The sequence below is a fragment of the Coregonus lavaretus genome, assembly GCF_964263955.1.
Source record: "Coregonus lavaretus genome assembly, contig: SUPER_35_unloc_2, whole genome shotgun sequence".
Taxonomy (NCBI): domain Eukaryota; kingdom Metazoa; phylum Chordata; class Actinopteri; order Salmoniformes; family Salmonidae; genus Coregonus; species Coregonus lavaretus.
Genome location: NW_028167180.1, coordinates 3019751 through 3043461, shown reverse-complemented (window position 1 = coordinate 3043461; position 23711 = coordinate 3019751). Strand labels below are relative to the sequence as shown.

The window sequence follows — 23711 nt, the reverse complement described above, 5'->3', positions numbered from 1 at the left end:
TGTTTGGAGGATATATTGGCACGGATGTTGTTAGGCACGAAGACCGGCTTTGAGGGCATTATCACTTTTATACAATGGGTTACCAACATATTCAAATACTGATTTACATATTTTCATTAAAAACTTTATTTTTATGAATTTATTCATACTATTTCATCCTGCCACAAGATATAGTCCCGACACAAATCTAGGATTGCTACCCAACCCGGCTGGTCGTTCGTTCTATCGGTTCGGTTGCCAGAGACACGACCCAGTCATTCAGTCTTTTTGTTCTGTATCTATGGACGCGACCCAGTCGTTCGTTCTAAATGTTCCATTGCCATACTGTCTGGCAACGCTTTTATCCTTTGCTTGCTAGCTAGCCAACTACGGCTAATTTACAGTCAAGTCAAACAGTGCAGCCAAAATAACAACAGTAGCTGCATTTGCATTTGTTTAAGCTGTTTTCTAGTGACATTTATTCGGATAAATCCATAACAATGAGCTAATGAGGTGCAATTTCGCCTGGCATAGAGAATGTGCTCTCTCGTCAGGACACTGTTGGACAGAGGAGCTAGCCAACAACACAGCTACAGTAACACAATCACTTCAAACTGAAGCTGGAAAGACTGCAAACTAACTGCACTTTGTTTCGTTTTACCTTTTTTCAATTGACATTTCTTTGTATATATCCATAAAAATGATGCCAGCTGATTCATGATTTCGAATGTCTCGTCCCGACTCCCGACACGTTCATTACTATGGGACAGCAGGAGATTGAATTTGAATATTGAAACAATGTTGCAAATGTCGGAGAGACAGACAGCAAGGTTTATACAAATCTCCACTGTTGAAAACGAAATGTTAGTCTAAAAGAAATGTGAGATAATGTCTAGATGCTTTTTATAGTGGAGATCAAGTTTATACATTGCCTGGCTGGGCTGATGAGACAGTGGATTGCGCAGTCAGATGGAACAGAGTAAATAGGCATTTTAATGTCATTTAGCCGGTGGCAACTTGTGGAATAGACACCAGATGGAATGCAGTTTTTACCAATCAGCATTCAGGATTAGACCCACCCGTTGTATAATTTAGTAATAACCACCTATAAGTGTAATTCTTCAGTTATCACATGGTTTTTACTTTTTCATGTTAATGTTGCAGTGTAGAATAAACTTCACAGAAAATATTCTGTTCATCAATATATTTGATAAAGGATCAGAAGAATTTTACATCTGTAGAAATGATTTAAACTAAAATTATGAATTCTGACTCAATATTCAATGTTGTATTATGTTGCATGACTCTCTTGTGCTGCTTGCAGGTCCCAACCAGAGATAGCAGAGTCTGTTTCATCTGGTTATTTATCAATGAAGAGTGACCAATCCATGGATCTCCCTTTTAATTTGAAAGGGTAATATTTTACATAGTCCTTTGAGCCTATGTCATAATAATAACATTTTCTTAATTATTTGTGACTTAAGGTGAGACAGAAATGCACATAATGATGAGTAGGTTAACATGAGTTATATTATCAGGCCATTATGTGTTAAACTGAATGGGTCAGGTTCTTTTGATCAATGTATTTGATAAATGTTATTTTCCAATTCCCAACCAGGCCAGGAGAGGTACCCTGTGATATCTGTTCTGAGGTCAAAGCTGTGAAGTTCTGTCTGACCTGCACTCAGTCCTACTGTGAGACCCACGTTAGGAAGCACTACACAGTACCTAAACTACAGAGACACACCCTGGTGGAGGTGACTGGAGACCTGGAGGAGAGACTCTGTCAGGAGCACCACAGAGCTCTGGAGGTGTTCTGCAGGACAGACCAGATGCTGATCTGCTTGGAGTGTTTAGTGACAAAGCACAAAGGTCATGACACGATCATTGAAGAGATAAAACAAACAGGAAGACAGGTAATTGATTCCCCCCCTCATTGTACCTGAATATACACTGAATATACATGGTCAGAAGTATGTGGACACCCCTTCAAATTAGTGTATTAGGCTATTTCAGCCACACCCGTTGCTGACAGGTGTATACAATTGAGTACACCGCCATGCAATCTCCATAGACAAACATTGGCAGTAGAATGGCCTTACTGAAGAGCTCAGTGACTTTCAACGTGGCACCGTCATAGGATGCCACCTTTCCAACAAGTCAGTTTGTCAAATTTCTGCCCTGCTAGAGCTGCCCCGGTCAACTGTAAGTGCTGTTATTGTGAAGTGGAAACGTCTAGGAGCAACAATGGCTCAACCGCGAAGCGGTAGGCCACACAAGCTTACAGAACGGGACCACTGAGTGCTGAAGTGCGTAGAGCGTAAAAGTCGTAGGTCCTCAGTTGCAACACTCACTACCGAGTTCCAAACTGACTCTGGAAGCAACGTCAGCACAAGAACTGTTCGTCGGGAGCTTCATGAAATGGGTTTCCATGGCAGAGCAGCCGCACACAAGCCTAAGATCACCATGCGCAATGCCAAGCGTCGGATAGAGTGGTGTAAAGCTGCCATTGGACTCTGGAGTGGTGGAAACGCATTCTCTGGAGTGATGAATCACGCTTCACTATCTGGCAGTCCAACAGACGAATCTGGGTTTGGCGGATGCGAGGAGAACACTACCTGCCCGAATGCATAGTGCCAACTGTAAAGTTTTGTGGACGAGGAATAATGGTCTGGGGCTGTTTTTCATGGTTGGGCTAGGCCCCTTAGTTCCAGGGAAGGGAAATCTTAATGCTACAGCATACAATGACATTCTAGACGATTCTGTGCTTCCAACTTTGTGGCAACAGTTTGGGGAAGGCCCTTTCCTGTTTCAGCATGACAATGCCCCCGTTCACAAAGCGAGGTCCATACAGAAATGGTTTGTCGAGATCGGTGTGGAAGAACGTGACTGGTCTGCACAGAGCCCTGACCTCAACCCCATCGAACACCTTTGGGATGAATTGGAACGCAGACTGCGAGCTAGGCCTAATCGCCCAACATAAGTGCCTGACCTCACTAATGCCCTTGTGGCTGAATGGAAGCAAGTCCCCGCAGCAATGTTCCAGCATCTAGAGGAAACTCCATATTAAATCACATGATTTTGGAATGAGATGTTCGACGAGCAGGTGTCCACATACTATTGGCAATGTAGTGTAATTATTACAGAAGATTTGCTAATACTGTTAATTCAAGTTCATGCTACAAGCTTTGTCATTGCTTGTTTTGCAACATAAACATTTAGTTTTTTCAATGAAAAGATTGTTTCTTACTCTGTTTCCACTGCTGAAGACTTTTGATGGAGAGCAACGCCAAAGGCCAGAGTCAGTCGACGGTAAGTGCATGTACAATCAATAATTAATTAACCCAAAAGTTGTTCTTTGAGATCTTTAGTGATAGCTCATAACTTGTGAACAATGATGTACATAACGTTTGTAAAAAAGTCTTTAAGATATAATTTGTTACTCCTATTCTGATATAAGTAAATTAGTATGCATTTGTGGTTCCAATTAAGTCCGTTTTTTCTCTCCAGTGCTGCCCCCTCCTGGGAAGATCCAGGTCCTGTCAGTGAGATCAGACTCTGTGTCTCTGAGCTGGGGTTCTCCTGAGGGGCTGAAGGCACCACACATGTTCAGAGTGACCTGGGGGTGTGACCTGGGCGAAACGGACTCATCAAAAGTGAAAGGCGGGTATCATCTTAAAATAAGCAGTCTCCAACCTGGTGAAAAGTACCAGTTCAACGTGGCTACAGAAGGAGAAGATGGAAGACAAAGCAGATGTGTCTCAGCATCCCTATCCACAGGTAGAGAGTTTGGTTTTAGTCATGTTTTACTGACATACTTTGTTGTGTTTTAAGAGCGATATTGTTATGGACTCATCTGACAAGATGAAGATCTTCTTACAACTAATCTTGATTTTTGTTCCAGTGGTTCCACCCAGAGACTTAAAGGTAGACCATTTGGAAGAGACCTCCTTCACTCTCCACTGGTCCAAGGCTGAAGGAATGGAGAAAGTCCCACAACGCTTCCTCATATCCTACTGCAGCCCAGGAACAGACCTCCATGCAGAGAATACTAAAGACTGCCACAAAACATTCTCAAACCTGCAGCCTGGTACTGAGTACACCATCAGTGTCTCAACTGTACTGAAGAATGGGGAAGAGAGTGAACCTGTCTCTACATCTATCTGCACTAGTAAGAGATATCCTCACCTTATTACAGTTCATCATCTTTACCAGAACAGACATTTTGCTATATTACAAATCAACTTCTATTGTGACTTCTGTTTTTAGCTTATTCCTTCCCACATTATAAGTGATTGCAAAGACATGTTTATCCCTGGCCTTATTCTACATTTTCTCCTGTAGTTTATTTCTGGAGTTAAACTATAGCACTGACAATAATGTATTTTCCCTTAGTACTTCCTGCTCCAGACCAGATTAATGTTGACTCAGTGGACACCACATCAGCTACTGTTAGCTGGAGCCAGCCACCAGGATTGGACCAAACCCAACATCATTACCAGATCTCCTACCACTGTCCAGGGACAGAACCACACATCACTACCACATCTTCACACAGCATCACTCTCTCTGACCTGCAACCTGCTACTGAATTCTCTGTAACTGTCTGCACTGAGTTGGAAAATGGAAAGCAAAGTCAACTGGTGTCTACAACCCTCACCACAGGTAAGTACCCTACTAAAGTATTACAGTGGCTTGCGAAAGTATTCACCCCCCTTGGCATTTTTCCTATTTTGTTGCCTTACAACCTGGAATTAAAATCGATTTTTGGGGGGTTTGTATCATTTGATTTAAACAACATGCCTACCACTTTGAAGAAACAAACAAGAAATAAGACAAAAAAACAGAACTTGAGCGTGCATAACTATTCACCCCCCCACCCCACCCAAAGTCAATACTTTGTAGAGCCACCTTTTGCAGCAATTACAGCTGCAAGTCTCTTGGGGTATGTCTCTATAAGCTTGGCACATCTAGCCACTGTGATTTTTGCCCATTCTTCAAGGCAAAACTGCTCCAGCTCCTTCAAGTTGGATGGGTTCCACTGGTGTACAGCAATCTTTAAGTCATACCACAGATTCTCAATTGGATTGAGGTCTGTGCTTTGACTAGGCCATTCCAACACATTTAAATGTTTCCACTTAAACCACTCGAGTGTTGCTTTAGCAGTATGCTTAGGGTCATTGTCCTGCTGGAAGGTGAACCTCTGTCCCAGTCTCAAATCTATGGAAGACCGAAACAGGTTTCTCTCAAGAATTTCCCTGTATTTAGCACCATCCATCATTCCTTCAATTCTGACCAGTTTCCCAGTCCCTGCCGATGAAAAACATCCCCACAGCATGATGCTGCCACCACCATGCTTCACTGTGGGGATTGTGTTCTGGGGGTGATGAGAGGTGTTTGGTTTGCGCCAGACATTTTCCTTGATGGCCAAAAAGCTCAACTTTAGTCTCATCAGACCAGAGTACCTTCTTCCATATGTTTGGGGAGTCTCCCACATGCCTTTTGGCGAAAACCAAGCGTGGTTGCTTATTTTTTTCTTTAAGCAATGGCTTTTTTCTGGCCACTCTTCTGTAAAGCCCAGCTCTGTGGAGTGTACGGCTTAAAGTGGTCCTATGGACAGATACTCTAATCTCCGCTGTGGAGCTTCGCAGCTCCTTCAGGGTTATCTTTGGTCTCTGTTGCCTCTCTGATGAATGCCCTCCTTGCCGTGAGTTTTGGTGGGCGGCCCTCTCTTGGCAGGTTTGTTGTAGTGCCATATTCTTTCCATTTTTAATAATGGATTTAATGGTGCTCAGTGGGATGTTCAAAGTTTCGGATATTTTTTTATAACCCAACCCTGATCTGTACTTCTCCACAACTTTGTCCCTGACCTGTTTGGAGAGCTCCTTGGTCTTCATGGTGCCGCTTACTTGGTTGTGCCCCTTGCTTAGTGGTGTTGCAGACTCTGGGGCCTTTCAGAACAGGTGTGTATATATACTGAGATCATGTGACACTTAGATTGCACACAGGAGGACTTTATTTAACTAATTATGTGACTTCTGAAGGTAATTGGTTGTACCAGATCTTTATTTAGGGGCTTCATAGCAAAGGGGGTGAATACATATGCATGGACCAATTTTCCGTAATTTATTTCTTAGATTTTTTTGAAACAAGTTATTTTCTTCATTTCACTTCACCAATTTTGACTATTTTGTGTATGTCCATTACATGAAATCCAAATAGAAATCCATTTAAATTACAGGTTGTAATGCAACAAAATAGGAAAAACGCCAAGTGGGATTAATACTTTTTCAAGGCACTGTATGTCTGTTGTCAAACTGACTAGTTGTCAAAATCACTGTAATGTACATTAAATAATCATAATGGATTTGACAGCATGCAATGTAAAGGTACAGTATCTTCCCTGATGAGATATACATGATGGTGAATTCCCCAGATCTCATCGTGCTGTTAGGTGCTGAAATCAATCAAATGTATTTTTATCATATTTGAATTCATGCTTTCCTCCATTCCTGTTAGTCATTATGTCAAGGAGTTGATCTGCCTCTGCTTGCTTAACTTTATCAGTAGTACAGTGTAAAACACTTATTGTGTAGAGGATTTCTAACCACACCACTCTTTTCATTTATGTTTAAGTAATAAGGCATGAGAACCCGGGAACTATAGTGTGAATAACTCTTGACTAAGTGCTGTTCTTAGGAGGGTATCATTCATGATAATTTCCGGTTTCGAGGGTCTTATTGCTTTTATAAAACAGTTTCCAACATATAAAAAAAAGATTAACAACATGTTTTCATTAAAAATATTGTACGTTTTGCTAATTTGTTACATACTGTACATCTAGCAAATTCATGAAATATAATGTGAAGTTTTAGCATTATTTTGGTAAGACAGCTGTGTATTGTGCCATTTCACAAGGTGTTGCTGAACTCATGAGCAGCATGATTGTCCATGTTGAAGTGGGCCTACAGGCGTATTTATTTGGCTAAACAGCTGTGCTTGGCTGCATCTCACTGTAATAGGCTGTAGGCTATGTTTTGGCTCTTTGGATCTCCATTCACCTGTTGTTTACTGCATTTGTTTACTGTTAATCTAACTAGCCTGAATATAGATGGTGTCATGCCTTTATCGATCTGATATTAATGTTACTTGGCCTACTACTTGTTACCCCTGTTTTGTTCTGTTCCCATTCATTCGTTCACATTTGCAGTTGTGTTGGTATTCTAAGCCAAACTTTTCAGTATTTTTCTTTGCCTGCATGAATAACTAGGATACTACTTTCAGCATTTAGTTAGCATTATTTTGGTAAGACAGCTGTGTGTACGCTGCATTCACATAGGCTGTTTGTAATAGGTGAATTACCCTATCTATCTGGCAGCCTGTATTCTTTACCAAAACAGCATTGCTGTAGGGCGCTGTCCATGGTGCTGATACAGAACAGCAGAGATAGGCTAAAGATTTCAAAAGCATGCATTGATCTCAGAGTCTCGACATTTTAACTTTATGTTTATTGTGGTATAGCGTGATTATTTAAACAGAATTCAATATAATTCCAATGCAAGAATGCCCAAAAAACTTAGCCCCCGCATCGCAGAGGAAACTCTTCATTTTTGTTACATTACAAATCCAACTTTTGTTGTGTGACTTATGTTTTTAGCATATTTCTTACCCGTATCAAAAGGAATTTCAAGCCGGCCTTTTTTACTTTTCGACTACTATTAAACTTTTTCCTCCTGTAGCATATTTCTGGAGATAAACTGTAACCCTGACATTAATGTATTTTCCCTTAGTACTGCCTGCTCCAGACCAGATTAATGTTGACTCAGTGGACACCACATCAGCTGCTGTTAGCTGGAGCCAGCCACCAGGATTAGACCAAACCCAACATCATTACCAGATCTCCTACCACTGTCCAGGGACAGAACCACACATCACTACCACATCTTCACACAGCATCACTCTCTCTGACCTGCAAGGTGGTACACAGTACTCTGTCACTGCCTGCACTGTGCTGGAAAATGGAAAGCAAAGTCAACTGGTGTCAACAACCCTCACCACAAGTAAGGAAATACCCTACTTAAGTATTATTTCTAGTGTCACATTTTTTCAAATCACTCTAATGTACATTAAATAATCATAATGGATTTGTCAGCATGCAATGTATAACTCTTGAAAATATAGTCTGGGCAAAAGCCAGTTGTTAGTTATCCTCCTTGCCTCTTCTTGTAAAGTTGTATTTTGAAGCACACTTTTTTTACAAGCCCCAGGTGTGTTGGTCTACTGCTGTTGACTTCTTTATCTTCTAGAAGTCCTGCTCACTGATGGCTGCATGGTGCATTGTCTTGTCCTTCCCATGTCGCTGCAGTTGCTTAACGGTGCCCACTAAGATGTTGTTGGATGTCGTGAACTCTGAGTCTTTCATTAGACACCAGTAAAGGCTCTGAGGGGGGCGTTATGCAGCGGTTTAACTCGGCACAGAGACCCGTGTAGCTGCTCAGCCCGTACATTTAACCCTTAATATTCCTCACAGTGCCATAAAACTCCCACAGAATAGTATTCAACCCTTCTTTTGTAGTTGTCTCAAAAGAGAAAGTTGTCTCCTTTTCACTTAGCCAGTCCATGAAACATCTCAGCCCAGTTTGTCTACTTGACTGTGTTGGCTTCATTATGGCTCTTTTCCAGGGGGTTATGTAGCACTATATTGAATAAATCCAATATGGTATCTACTTATGCACTCTAATATAGAGCTCTTACCAAGTCAATCCTTTCTGGAATGAGCAGAGAAAAGGAAGAGGAGGAAATAGTGAGGCGGAGGGTCAGCCTCAGCACTACCCGGTACACCGGACTAATCTGAAATCCTTACTCGGAATGTATCCTGCCGCGCGGAAGGATACTATATTGGAGAGATCCAATAGTTCACATACAGTGTCTTGCAAAAGTATTCATCCCCCTTGGCGTTTTTCCTATTTTGTTGCATTACAACCTGTAATGTAAATTGATTTTAATTTGGATTTAATGTAATGGACATACTGGTGAAATGAAATGAAATGAAATTGGTGAAGTGAAATGAAAAAAATAACTTGTTTCAAAAAATGCTAAAAAATAAATAACGGAAAAGTGGTGCGTGCATAAGTTTTCACCCCCTTTGCTATGAAGCCGCTAAATAAGATCTGGTGCAACCAATTACCTTCAGAAGTCACATAATTAGTTAAATAAAGTCCACCTGTGTGCATTCTAAGTGTCAAATGATCTGTCACATGATCTCAGTATATATACACCTGTTCTGAAAGGCCCCAGAGTCTGCAACACCACTAAGCAAGGGGCACCACCAAGCAAGCAGCACCATGAAGACCAAGGAGCTATCCAAACAGGTCAAGGACAAAGTTGTGGAGAAGTACAGATCAGGGTTAGGTTATGAAAAAATATCAGAAACTTTGAACATCCCATGGAGCACCATTATACAGTGGGGAAAAAAAGTATTTAGTCAGCCACCAATTGTGCAAGTTCTCCCACTTAAAAAGATGAGAGGCCTGTAATTTTCATCATAGGTACACGTCAACTATGACAGACAAAATGAGAATTTTTTTCTCCAGAAAATCACATTGTAGGATTTTTAATGAATTTATTTGCAAATTATGGTGGAAAATAAGTATTTGGTCAATAACAAAAGTTTCTCAATACTTTGTTATATACCCTTTGTTGGCAATGACACAGGTCAAATGTTTTCTGTAAGTCTTCACAAGGTTTTCACACACTGTTGCTGGTATTTTGGCCCATTCCTCCATGCAGATCTCCTCTAGAGCAGTGATGTTTTGGGGCTGTCGCTGGGCAACACGGACTTTCAACTCCCTCCAAAGATTTTCTATGGGGTTGAGATCTGGAGACTGGCTAGGCCACTCCAGGACATTGAAATGCTTCTTACGAAGCCACTTCTTCGTTGCCCGGGCGGTGTGTTTGGGATCATTGTCATGCTGAAAGACCCAGCCACGTTTCATCTTCAATGCCCTTGCTGATGGAAGGAGGTTTTCACTCAAAATCTCACGATACATGGCCCCATTCATTCTTTCCTTTACACGGATCAGTCGTCCTGGTCACTTTGCAGAAAAACAGCCCCAAAGCATGATGTTTCCACCCCCATGCTTCACAGTAGGTATGGTGTTCTTTGGATGCAACTCAGCATTCTTTGTCCTCCAAACACGACGAGTTGAGTTTTTACCAAAAAGTTCTATTTTGGTTTCATCTGACCATATGACATTCTCCCAATCCTCTTCTGGATCATCCAAATGCACTCTAGCAAACTTCAGACAGGCCTGGACATGTACTGGCTTAAGCAGGGGGACATGTCTGGCACTGCAGGATTTGAGTCCCTGGCGGCGTAGTGTGTTACTGATGGTAGGCTTTGTTACTTTGGTCCCAGCTCTCTGCAGGTCATTCACTAGGTCCCCCCGTGTGGTTCTGGGATTTTTTCTCACCGTTCTTGTGATCATTTTGACCCCACGGGGTGAGATCTTGCGTGTAGCCCCAGATCGAGGGAGATTATCAGTGGTCTTGTATGTCTTCCATTTCCTAATAATTGCTCCCACAGTTGATTTCTTCAAACCAAGCTGCTTACCTATTGCAGATTCAGTCTTCCCAGCCTGGTGCAGGTCTACAATGTTGTTTCTGGTGTCCTTTGACAGCTCTTTGGTCTTGGCCATAGTGGAGGTTGGAGTGTGACTGTTTGAGGTTGTGGACAGGTGTCTTTTATACTGATAACAAGTTCAAACAGGTGCCATTAATACAGGTAACGAGTGGAGGACAGAGGAGCCTCTTAAAGAAGAAGTTACAGGTCTGTGATAGCCAGAAATCTTGCTTGTTTGTAGGTGACCAAATACTTATTTTCCACCATAATTTGCTAATAAATTCATAAAAAATCCTACAATGTGATTTTCTGGAAATTTTTTTCTCAATTTGTCTGTCATAGTTGATGTGATGATGAAAATTACAGGCCTCTCTCATCTTTTTAAGTGGAATATGGCACCACAACAAACCTGCCAAGAGAGGGATGTTCAAAGTTTCTGATATTTTTTTATAACCCAACCCTGATCTGTACTTCTCCACAATTTTGTCCCTGACCTGTTTGGAGAGCTCCTTGGTCTTCATGGTGCCGCTTACTTGGTTGTGCCCCTTGCTTAGTGGTGTTGCAGACTCTGGGGCCTTTCAGAACAGGTGTGTATATATACTGAGATCATGTGACACTTAGATTGCACACAGGAGGACTTTATTTAACTAATTATGTGACTTCTGAAGGTAATTGGTTGTACCAGATCTTTATTTAGGGGCTTCATAGCAAAGGGGGTGAATACATATGCATGGACCAATTTTCCGTAATTTATTTCTTAGATTTTTTTGAAACAAGTTATTTTCTTCATTTCACTTCACCAATTTTGACTATTTTGTGTATGTCCATTACATGAAATCCAAATAAAAATCAATTTAAATTACAGGTTGTAATGCAACAAAATAGGAATTACGCCAAGGGGGATTAATACTTTTTCAAGGCACTGTATGTCTGTTGTCAAACTGACTAGTTGTCAATCACTGTAATATTCATTAAATAATCATAATGGATTTGTCAGCATGCAATGTAAAAGTACAGTATCTTCCCTGATGAGATATACATGATGGTGAATTCCCCAGATCTCATCGTGCTCTTAGGTGCTGAAATCAATCGAATGTATTTTTTATCATATTTGAATTCATGCTTTCCTCCATTCCTGTTAGTCATTATGTCAAGGAGTTGATCTGCCTCTGCTTGCTTAACTTTATCAGTAGTAGAGTGTAAAACACTTATTGTGTAGAGGATTTCTAATCACACCACTCTTTTCATTTATGTATAAGTAATAAGGCATGATAACCTGGGGACTATAGTGTGAATAACTCTTGACTAAGTGCTGTTCTTAGGAGGGTATCATTCATGATAATTTCCGGTTTCGAGGGTCTTATTGCTTTTATAAAACAGTTTCCAACATATTAAAAAAAGATTAACAACATGTTTTCATTAAAAATATTGTAAGTTTTGCTAATTTGTTACATACTGTACATCTAGCAAATTCATGAAATATAATGTGAAGTTTTAGCATTATTTTGGTAAGACAGCTGTGTATTGTGCCATTTCACAAGGTGTTGCTGAACTCATGAGTGGCATGATTGTCCATGTTGAAGTCGGCCTATAGGCGTATTTATTTGGCTAAACAGCTGTGCTTGGCTGCATCTCACTGTAATAGGCTGTAGGCTATGTTTTGGCTCTTTGGATCTCCATTCACCTGTTGTTTACTGCATTTGTTTACTGTTAATGTAACTAGCCTGAATATAGATGGTGTCATGCCTTTATCGATCTGATATTAATGTTACTTGGCCTACTACTTGTTACCGCTGTTTTGTTCTGTTCCCACTCATTCGTTCACATTTGCAGTTGGGTTGGTATTCTAAGCCAAACTTTTCAGTATTTTTCTTGCATGCATGAATAACTAGGCTACAACTTTCAGCATTTAGTTAGCATTATTTTGGTAAGACAGCTGTGTGTACGGTGCATTCACATTGGCTGTTTGTAATAGGTGAATTACCCTATCTATCTGGCAGCCTGTATTCTTTACCAAAACAGCATTGCTGTAGGGCGCTGTCCATTGTGCTGATACAGAACAGCAGAGATAGGCTAAAGATTTCAAAAGCATGCATTGATCTCAGAGTCTCGACATTTTAACTTTATGTTTATTGTGGTATAACGTGATTATTTAAGCAGAAATCAATATAATTCCAATGCAAGAACGCCCAAAAAACGTATCCCCCGCGTCGCAGAGGAAACTCTTCATTTTTGTTACATTACAAATCCAACTTTTGTTGTGTGACTTATGTTTTTAGCATATTTCTTACCCGTATCAAAAGGAATTGCAAGCCGGCCTTTTCTACTTTTCGACTACTATTCAACTTTTTCCTCCTGTAGTATATTTCTAGAGATAAACTGTAATCCTGACATTAATGTATTTTCCCTTAGTACTGCCTGCTCCATTTCACATAGCCAGTCCATGAAACATCTCAGCCCAGTTTGTCTACTTGACTGTGTTGGCTTCATTATGGCTCTTTTCCAGGGGTTTATGTAGCACTATATTGAATAAATCCAATATGGTATCTACTTATGCACTCTAATATAGAGCTCTTACCAAGTCAATCCTTTCTGGAATGAGCAGAGAAAAGGAAGAGGAGGAAGTAGTGAGGCGGAGGGGGTGAGGGGGGTTTGGGGGGGTGGGGGGGGTGAATAGTTATGCACGCTCAAGTTTTCTGCTTTTTTGTTTCACAATAAAAAATATATATATATTGCATCTTCAAAGTGATAGGCATGTTGTGTAAATCAAATGATACAAACCCCCCCCCAAAAAACAATTTTAATTCCAGGTTGTAAGGCAACAAAATATGAAAAATGACAAGGCGGGTGAATACTTTCGCAAGCCACTGTAGCCGTGGTTACATACATAACCCTTTATCTCCACCTGTGCGTGCCAGTTGGTTATTTTGGGATTTCCTCCCCCTCCCATATCCTGTTCCCACCATACTTTTAAATCCATGTCTCCCCAAATGTTAAAATTAATTATTTACATTTACATTACATTTACGTCATTTAGCAGACGCTCTTATCCAGAGCGACTTACAAATTGGTGCATTCACCTTATAGCCAGTGGGATAACCACTTTACAATGTTTTTGTGTTTTTTTTTATTTTTATGTTTTGTTTAATGTATTTATTTATTTTTTTTGGGGGGGGGGAACTCCTCCATGTTTTGTTTGTGTTTGTAGCAGCTGCACTGCGCTGGTCTATTAATTAATAGAATTCTGAGTGTTTATAGGTTTCCAAGGTGAATTATTAGTTTCATGTTCATTCCCTAGGCTAGCCTACTACGGAGATCACAAAATAATTGCAACAGTAGGCAGGTTTGCATTGACCCCATTGTCTTATGTCAGATGGCATCACTCCTACGGGATGCTCGTCCCTCAATCGATCAGTGCAGGTAGAATCAACTCGCTATCTGACATGAGACAATGCGTTGTTCTGTGTTTATTCTACAAAAGCAATGTCGCAAATGAAAACATTGCGACATGTGTAATGGCAACAGCTATAGGAAAAATGTTCTAAAGATCGACAACTTCTGTATCCGTTCGACGGGTGGATTTTTATTTTGTCTAACTTTCTTTATTGCAAAACATTCTAATTGAAACTGTGTTTTTGGGAAAAAATAATGATTGCAGAATAAATTTGAAGGTACGCGGGGCACATGATGTCATCGCATAACTATGAAGCACCGTCTACATTTAATTCTAAATGCTTTCTGCTAAATCCATTTTTCTATAAAAATGTTTCTTTGCAGGACAAGGATTGTCTTAACTTTCAAGAATGACTGAATTGCTTCACTTTGCTTTTCTGGTTGGCTCGTTGCAAGTTTCAACATCCAATTATTTCAGATCTACGCTACAGGACTGCAATTTTCACTGATAGAAATCCTATTAAATTACTACTATTTCTATTGCTATTCTATGGTTTCACTATGGTATAGACTGTGATAATTATTAGAAAATATTAGTCAATTCTTGCATTCTATCCATGCTGGCTTTAGTGGGCTACCTGAGACATGAAACAGATATGTCGAAAGGGCATACAATTCTTCAACCAATAACATTTTACCTAGCTTGATAAGCTAGCTAACATTGCTAATAATAAAGTTAGCTATATGCCTAACATTGACAATATGGTCAAACTAGCTACATTATACATATTGACAAGGTTGTAGTTGTCAAATTTTTTCTTTGTTGTCATCTTTTGGGTGAAAAGTTAAAAGGTCAGTGGTGAAACGTCACAACTCAGCAACTCGGGCAGTTTCCCCACTTGTAATTCCAACATGGAGGGTCATTCAAGTAAAACTTCCCAGTCGAAACTAGGAATTTCCAATAACTATGATAGCATGGAAACACGACATTATTCGTTTTTTACTACAATATTTTGTTTTATATGTGACGTCATTACGTCAAGCTGGTTTTATCAAGACAGGGTCGTTCAATGGAAACGCACCCTAGCAGGCACTTGTCACATCTATTTTCTATGCAAACTTTCTAAATGTCGTCAAAAAATCACTGGACAAGTTAATGGAAACGTAGATACTGTTGCACAGGTCGTAAAGGCAGGCAAAAAGGTTTAGACAAACCCCAACTGTTACAAACCAAATCCTAGCACAGTATCATGGGATTGTGAGGAATAATGCCGCATTCACATGCTAGTCGGAACTAGGAACCTCAGAGTTAAAATGAACGTAGAGCTTCCTATTGGTTGATTCATCTTTCTGCAACGAGTTAGCAAGTTGGAAATGTCCAAGTTTCCTAGTTCCGACTAGCACATGAATGAGGCTTTACTCTCTGCTATCAACCAATCAGCATCCAGGATCCAAACCAGTTTTATAATTCTTTATTTTTGTTGTGGTGGCAAAAATTTAGCAGTGGTGCAAACACTATTACTAAATGAATATAGCAGAAACCCTTCCTTTTTGTTACACTACAAATACAACTTCTGTTGTGTGACTTCTGTTTTTAGCTTATTTCTTCCCATATCAAAAGGAATTGCAAGCTAACCTTTTCTACTTTTCAACTACTATTCTACTTTTCCTCCTGTAGTTTATTTCTGTAGTTAAACTGTAGCACTAACAAAAATGTATTTTCCCTTAGTACTGCCTGCTCCAGGCCAGATTAATGTTGACTCAGTGGACACCACATCAGCTGCTGTTAGCTGGAGCCAGCCACCAGGATTGGACCAAACCCAACATCATTACCAGATCTCCTACCACTGTCCAGGGACAGAACCACACATCACTACCACATCTTCACACAGCATCACTCTCTCTGACATGCAGAGTGGTACTCAGTACTCTGTCACTGTCTGCACTATGCTGAAGAATGGAAAGCAAAGTCAACTTGTGTCAACAACCCTCACCACAAGTAAGGAAGTACACTACTTAAGTATTGTCTGGGCAAAAAACTGGTTTAATCAACTGTATTTAAACATAATTTGTCAATGTATTGTGACATGGAATCTACATGGAAAATACATTGCATTTGAAAAAAGTTATCAACAATCTGTTGTTTTGAGGAAAAAAACTATACCACAGGATTGTCATCATGGTAACCACATTTCAACATAGATAACCCTTTTGTAAAATATGTTGAATTTGAACTTTTTAAAACAACGGCTGGGCAGCACCTCCTACTGGAGAATTGTTCTACCCTTTTGTCTCCAAGGGTTTTAACCTTCTTTTCTGTGATATTTGTCACTGACCAAAAAATTTGTAAAAAAACAGGACTAAATCATATCAAACTCTATTTAAAGTGAATTTAACGTTTGATTTAGTCATGTACTTTAACTTAGATTTTTTGGTTGAGATGGAGACGTGAATCCAACATATCACTGATTAATTTGTAGACAAACTGGAATTAAAGCCAGACAGTGGCAAAGATGGAACTATCCAGGCAGAAGATAAATCACCTTGAAATGTTGCTATTTGATTGCGTTGACAACCAAACACAATTCAATATTCCTTTTGAAATACATTAAATTGCCTATTAACTTGACGTCTTTAACTCAACCAAATTTAAAGGATGGGATTAAGCCAGTTGTTCAAATGGAATTTGGTTGTGCTTTTAGATGGTTGAAAGCATAGTGATAACACATTGGGAATTCAACTACATTTTGGCTGTCTTTTTGAGTGGGTGATTATAGGTGGTAATCTCATTGATCAACGTCTCAACCAAATACTACCCAATTATCCACGTTGAAATGATGTGGTGGCCCAGTGGGTAGTTATCAAAATGACTCTATGAACTACCGTAATTTTTGGACTATAAACCGCGCCTTTTTTCATATTTTTCGACCCTGCGGCTTATATAACGGTGCGGCTAATCTATGGATTTTTACAGCTAACGGCCACTAGAAGACCTCCTAAATCTATGGATTTTACAGGTTACAGTCCACCAACTTTAACTCTATGGGCTCTATGACCGGTCCGCGCCCCCCACCTTTAAGCGGCGGGCTCCAGCAGGAAAAGCTGGAGGCCGGAAAAGAGTGAGACAGGTAGCGCGCAAAAGTAAAAGTGGAACCGAGAGTGGTACGAGAGACAGAACGAGAGACAGAACGAGAGCAAGACAGACAGACATTACGAGAGCGAGACAGTTTGTCTCTTTCCCGACAATCCCCTCTGTGCACGAACCCTTACATATGGTAATTAAACATTAAAACACCTGCGGCTTATAGTCCAGTGCGGCTTATATATGTACGCATCATTCAATATCATTCAATTTAGCTGCTGCGGCTTATACTCCGGTGCGCCTTATAGTGCGGAAAATACGGTAATCATAAAGCATGTGTCAGCATGGGATGTAAAGGTACAGTATCTTCACTGATAAGAAATATATGATGGTGATTTCCCTGGATCTTTCCTATTTCCTAATCTTCCTTTCTATTTACAGAACCCTGTCTCATGGAGCTGTTGTCAAAGACTGGACTAGAAGATCATTATGAATACAAGCTGACGTTAAGTACTGTCCTTGAGATAAATGCTAATACTACATCAGATGAACCACTTAAGACTATGCAGTCACTTCCAGGGGCCTTCCTTAAGAAATTAATGATGGCAAATGTGAATGCTAGGAGTGTCAAATGTCTGACCACTGACCAGGAAGTTCCATATTATGGAGCAGACAACCTGGACACTGACTCTGATACCAGCAATGTCATTAATCCACTGGACCTGATTACAGCCCTGTTTCTGTGCTCAGATGGTTTCCTGCAGCAGGAGATGGTCCAGAAAATGTCAATGTGTCAGTTTGCTGTTCCTCTCCTGCTGCCAAACTGTGACACAGAACAAAGCACTTTGATGCTGTGGGCCTTGAGGGACATAGTGAAGAAGTTTAGACCCTCTTCACAAACGGCCACAAATGCTTTTGTGGAGGAGAGAATAGTTCTCTCTGATATTCCTATGGTGTCTTTTGTTAGGCTAGGAGAGAGCAGCTTGTCCAAGTCTCAGATTTTGAACAAGTTGCTTAGTAACCCTCAGCAGTACCATGATACATTTGTTCATCATGATATGGAATGTGGCGATGTTCCTCGGCAAATCTCAGATGGTCTAGTTGAAATCAGCTGGTACTTTCCATGTGGGAACAGAAACATAGACAGGTTCACTAAGCCTGTGGCTGTTGCTAATCTCAGAGGAGACATCAGGTCCTTTGAAACACAGTTTTCCTTTCTGTGTCAAACATCAGCTGCAGTTTACATTTTCAGTGATGATTTCGAGGCAGATCTCAAGGTTTTGGAAGGAAAAAGCACAAAAGCAGAGTTATTTCTGGTTGTCAACTCTCAGAGAAAAACATTCAAGGTAGACACATTGAAGAAAATGATCACACAATACAGTATCAAAGAAACAAATGTGATTGTGAAAAAGAAGCAGAATGATGCAGAACTTGTCAAAACCCTGCAGTCAACTGTGGGTGACATCATCAAAAAAAGTAAAAACAGACTGACAATTGAAAACATGGCTGCCGTGGCTCATCAGTTTGGGATTCTGATTGATGAAGACGGTGAGTGTCAGAGTGCCAGGACGATGGCAGATGAAATCACCAGGAAAATCACAGACACAATTAAATTCAAAGATGAACAGCTACCCTTACAAGGCCAAATCTGGAAAGAGCTTTCCCAGTTGGAAAAGGAGAGGTGTAGGCTGAGAAAAGCAGGGGATGCAGACATTGAACACTACAAGAGCTGTCTGAAGAAAAAGGAGGAGGAATTGAGAAAGAAGCAAAATCAATTTGAAATGTCAGATGCAATGGTAAGCTTCATTTCAGGATTGTCAAGTTCAGGAGCTGAGCGATCCTATTTCCTCAAATGGATGCGGATAAATCTGGACAATCTGTCACGGCAGAACCTGTCTGCTTTGCGGGACCGGTACAAAGATCTTTGCCAACATTCTCCGGAGAAAAAAGACGACATTAAAGATTTGGATAAGCAATTATCTGACTGTTCCTTAGGTCTGGAACACTTCATGCGTGACTTGGGCCAGTTATATGAAGCTGCCTGCTCCCTCCCTGAAAGTAGCCTACAAAGGGAACAGATGGAGCATCTTCCTGGATTGTGTGCTCAGATGCTGTTGGATGGTTTCCCCATTGAGCTTGTGGATGGAGATGCATCAAATATCCCTCTAAAATGGATATCAGCTGTACTGACTCAGCTTCATACTCTTGTCCAATCCAACAGCAAGATCCGGGTGGTCTCAGTTTTAGGGGTCCAAAGCACTGGGAAGTCCACTCTCCTCAACACCATGTTTGGGGTCCAGTTTGCTGTCAGCAGTGGAAGATGCACCAGAGGGGCCTTCATGCTACTGATAAAAGTCAACAAAGAACTCAAGGAGGAGCTGAAATGTGACTTCATCATGATCATTGACACAGAGGGATTGAAATCACTAGAGCTGGCTCAACTAGATGATAGCCATGAACATGACAATGAATTGGCCACACTGGTGATTGGACTCAGTGATGTTACAATTATCAACATCGCCATGGAGATCTCCACAGAGATGAAAGACATTCTGCAGATTGTTGTTCATGCTTTTATCAGGATGAAGGAAGTGGGGAAGAAGCCAGTGTGTCATTTTGTGCATCAGAATGTGTCAGACATGTCTGCTCATGACAACAACATGAGGGACAGGAAGAAGTTGTTGGAACAGTTGAATGAAATGACCCTGGCAGCAGCCAGAATGGAGAAGAAGGAGAATGTTACCAAGTTTACTGACGTGATGGACTATGATCCAGACACAAGCAGCTGCTACATCCCAGGACTCTGGCATGGGACTCCCCCGATGGCTCCAGTCAATGCTGGCTACAGTGAGGCTGTGTACAGCTTCAAGAAGACCTTGATGAAAGATTTCAGAATCTGTCAGAGACATGATGATTTGACACATTTCCTGAAGTTGACACAAAGGTTGTGGGAGTCTGTAAAATTTGAGAAATTAATCTTTAGTTTCAGAAACTGCTTGGTTGCAGATGCATACTCCAGATTATGCTTGGAGTACAATGGTTGGGAATGGGCCTTCCAGAAAGAGATGTATAAATGGATGGTGGGTGCTGAAACTAAAATGTCCAATATTGGCATGACAGATCAATATTCCCAGATGTCCATAAGAGATGTGCTAAAAGACTTGATGAGAGAAGCATCTGAGAAGCTGTCAGAGGGAGAAAAGGAAATCCAAGACAATCTAGTAAAGTACTTTGAAAAGCAAGATGGCCATGTCAATCTGGTGGAAAAATACAAGGAGGACTTTGTGTCTAGTGCTAAAACACTGAGACGAGAGACAGAAAACACAGTGAGGAACAAACTGCAAGGAGCAGTTGAAGAGGGAATGACAGAACTGAACAACATCAAGAGCTCTCAGACAAGTACAATGGAAAAGAAGGTTCTGACTCTGCTGCAGAACTGTAGACAGAACAAATCTGATCTATCAGATGAGGCCCTCAGTAAAGAGTTTGAAAACATGTGGAGGAACACACTGTCTGAGATACACTTCAAAGGACTCCCAAGAAGAGATGTGGCTCAAGATGCCTTCCTCATGTTACGTGATAATCTGTTAACGAGGGGGAGTCAAGCCAACAAGATGTTGTTTGGAAACAGTCTGGTGGATTGTGGGAGAAAAGCCTTTGTTTTGGAATTAGGGAGTGCGTGGCAGCAGGCTAAAAGCATAGCAAAGTACGGGGATCCCGACTATCACAGGAAGAAACTACAAGACCTCTGTGATGACATCATAAAACAGTGTCAGGAGTTTATAACCCAGAGGGTGAAAAGCAAAACCGATTACCATGACACTCACATCAAAGAACTGCTTAGAATAATTGACAAAACATTGCAACAACACACACAAGTTAAAGCCAGTGAGGAATGTGAGGTTTCTCTCAAACAACACATCTGTGGCAAAGCAGCCATAGAGTTTCAGAAGATGCATGATGATTTTATTGAAGTCAATGACCCAAGGAAATGTCTGGAAAAGTCTAAGAACAAGTACCTTACTGAGTTCAGAGACTTGTTTCATAACCGACCAGTGTCTAAAGAAAGCTAAGGACTTCACAAAGCTCTGTCTAGAGCCAGCTGTACAGGGTTATGTGACCAGATTGATTGGTACTGATGTGGTTGATGAAGTGAAGACCGGTAAAGGGTCAGCGGATTACAGCACCCGAGGAGCTTTCCAGTTCTCCATTTTGAAACAGCTCCTGGCTGATGAAGGATATGAGAAATATAGAGAGTACATTAACCATTATGAAAGGTTTGTGAAGGACTGGCTGTTTGACCAAATTGTCCAACAACTTTCAAGGGAGAACATTCTTAAGAAACTATGGATAAAACATCTGTCAGAGGTAGTCAAATTCATAATTGCTGCCATTTCAAATGTCAGCAATACAGTTATTGTAAATGATATCAAGATATTCATTGACATTTTTTGCAATGCTCTTGGAGAGAAGCATTCTTAAATATGCAAACACATAACAGTTTGCTGAATACCTCACATAGTTTGTGGGAGAAATGAAGCAGACACTGGCAGCTGAGTACGAAAAGGGAGGAGACATCAAAGAGAGACTCAGATCTCTTCCATTCAAGCCTCAGGACGAGATGTTCACCAGTCTGTTTGGCTGTGGGAAGCAATGTCCCTTCTGTGGTGTACCTTGTGAAGCAGGGGGGATAGAGCACAACAAACACCATTCCTCCATTCACCGTTCACCAGGTATCTGTGGTTATAGGCATACTCATTCACGGAAATTAGTAATTGAGATATGTTCATCTCTTGTGGTTAGTTGCAAAGCAACATTCTCCAATGCTGTGACTGGAGGAAAGTTTCACCCCTACAAGGACTACCAGACATATTACCCTGACTGGATCATAACTGGTGATGCCAGCGTGGAGGCGTCAGACTACTGGAAGTATGTGATGGCCACATTCCATAAGAGAATCGTTGATGAAGTAAAGGCATGTCCTGCTGATATCCCAGGGGACTGGAAGGCATTAACACCTGATGATGCAATGAGAAGCTTAAAAATGTCATTCAACATGAAATGAAGTACTATATAATGACTTGTTGACCAAAAACATGATTGACTTTTCATAGACTTAACAACCAGGAATTACATATCACAGAATCAACATATGTAGAGCCAGTTGTCTCAATAAAGTTTTTGAAATAATGTGCAGATCCGGCAATACCCAATGCAATTTTGAAAATAAAAAATGCAGCATGAAAAACATATTTATTCTATATGCATTCAGAAACTATATGACATCTTAGCAATTCACAGATCGGATGTTCCATAATGAAATACATAGCTAACACTTTGAATTTGATGCGAAAGGAATAACATTTTCTAATAGACGTAGATGTAAGCAAAGCGCTTTAAGGAAATTCAGAAATCCTACAAATATGAAAAGTAAAGGTGAACACCAACAGGTTAACCAACAGATTCACAGTGTTTTACATTATAATGTCCATAAATAAACACAATACACAGGTAAATAAGGATCTAGTCTGACATTGTTCATTTAGTTTCAATTATAATAATTATAGTTCTGTCATTTACTTACCATCTAACCTATGGCTTCATATGCCTTGATCAAATATTAATGATTAGAAGGGACTGTATGGTTCAGTACGAAACAGTTGTTTTTTGTTTTTATTTTAATTGTGAAATTTTTTATTTTTTGTTTCACATGGATTATACTTTCACCAATTTACTTAATCAAAAATAATTACTTACTAAGTAGATTAAAAATGTTTTTATTGGACCACACCTTAATAGTGATTTGTTCAATGACGTGGCCGGTTTTGAAGGTATTTCCCAGCGTCAATCTTTTCAATTATGATTTTATTTTTAATGATGTTGATAACAATGATTTTATGATGATTTTATGTTTGTTGTTGTTGATGAAGATGATTTTCTTCTTGTTGATGATAATTGCATTTTTGTTGTTAAAGATGATTACATTTTTGCTATTGATTATTTAATTTTTCTAGTTCATGACAACAAGTATGGTGGTTATGATAATAATGTGAGATTGAGGGAATTACTTTTCAGCCAATAGTTGATATTGTTTATATTTTTTTCTGCAGTGAACACATATTGTGAAATAATGCAAATGATGAATACAATTAACAAAACATTATTTGGTTGAAAAACTGTATTTGGTTTCAAATCATTAATTGTTTTAAAAACATTATTTGGTTTACTTTTCACCTGTGGTGCTCTGTAGCTCAGCTGGTAGAGCACGGCGCTTGTAACGCAAAGGTAGTGGGTTCGATCCCCGGGACCACCCATACACAAAAAAACAAAAAAAACAAATTGTATGCACGCATGACTGTAAGTCGCTTTGGATAAAAGCGACTGCTAAATGGCTTATTATTACTTTGAATCTGTTTTATACCATTTTAATCACTATAGACAAATAAAGGCACACAATGTGAGCATCAAGTATCTAAGAGTGAAGTGCTGATCTAGGACCAGGCAAACCCTGTCCATGTAGTCTTATTCAATGTGATCTAAAAGGCTAAACGGATCCTAAATTAGCGCTCTTGCTCTGAGATTCTTGATATGTTCAGCCCCTGGTAATAAAACAACAGAATTGACCACTAGATGATG

General features: G+C 40.2%; 1 pseudogene across 1 annotated transcript in view; it reads left to right on the top strand.

The window, feature by feature from the left end:
- Positions 1-22441, top strand: part of LOC311110137 (interferon-induced very large GTPase 1-like) — a 37192-nt pseudogene extending 14751 nt beyond the window's left edge. Inside the window, exons 4-12 of the transcript XR_014615259.1 lie at positions 1304-1393; positions 1598-1895; positions 3249-3291; positions 3490-3759; positions 3884-4150; positions 4375-4644; positions 7770-8039; positions 15723-15992; positions 17517-22441. The product of XR_014615259.1 is annotated as an interferon-induced very large GTPase 1-like (transcript). The remainder of the gene's footprint in view (positions 1-1303; positions 1394-1597; positions 1896-3248; positions 3292-3489; positions 3760-3883; positions 4151-4374; positions 4645-7769; positions 8040-15722; positions 15993-17516) is intronic.
- Positions 22442-23711: the final 1270 nt, after the last annotated feature.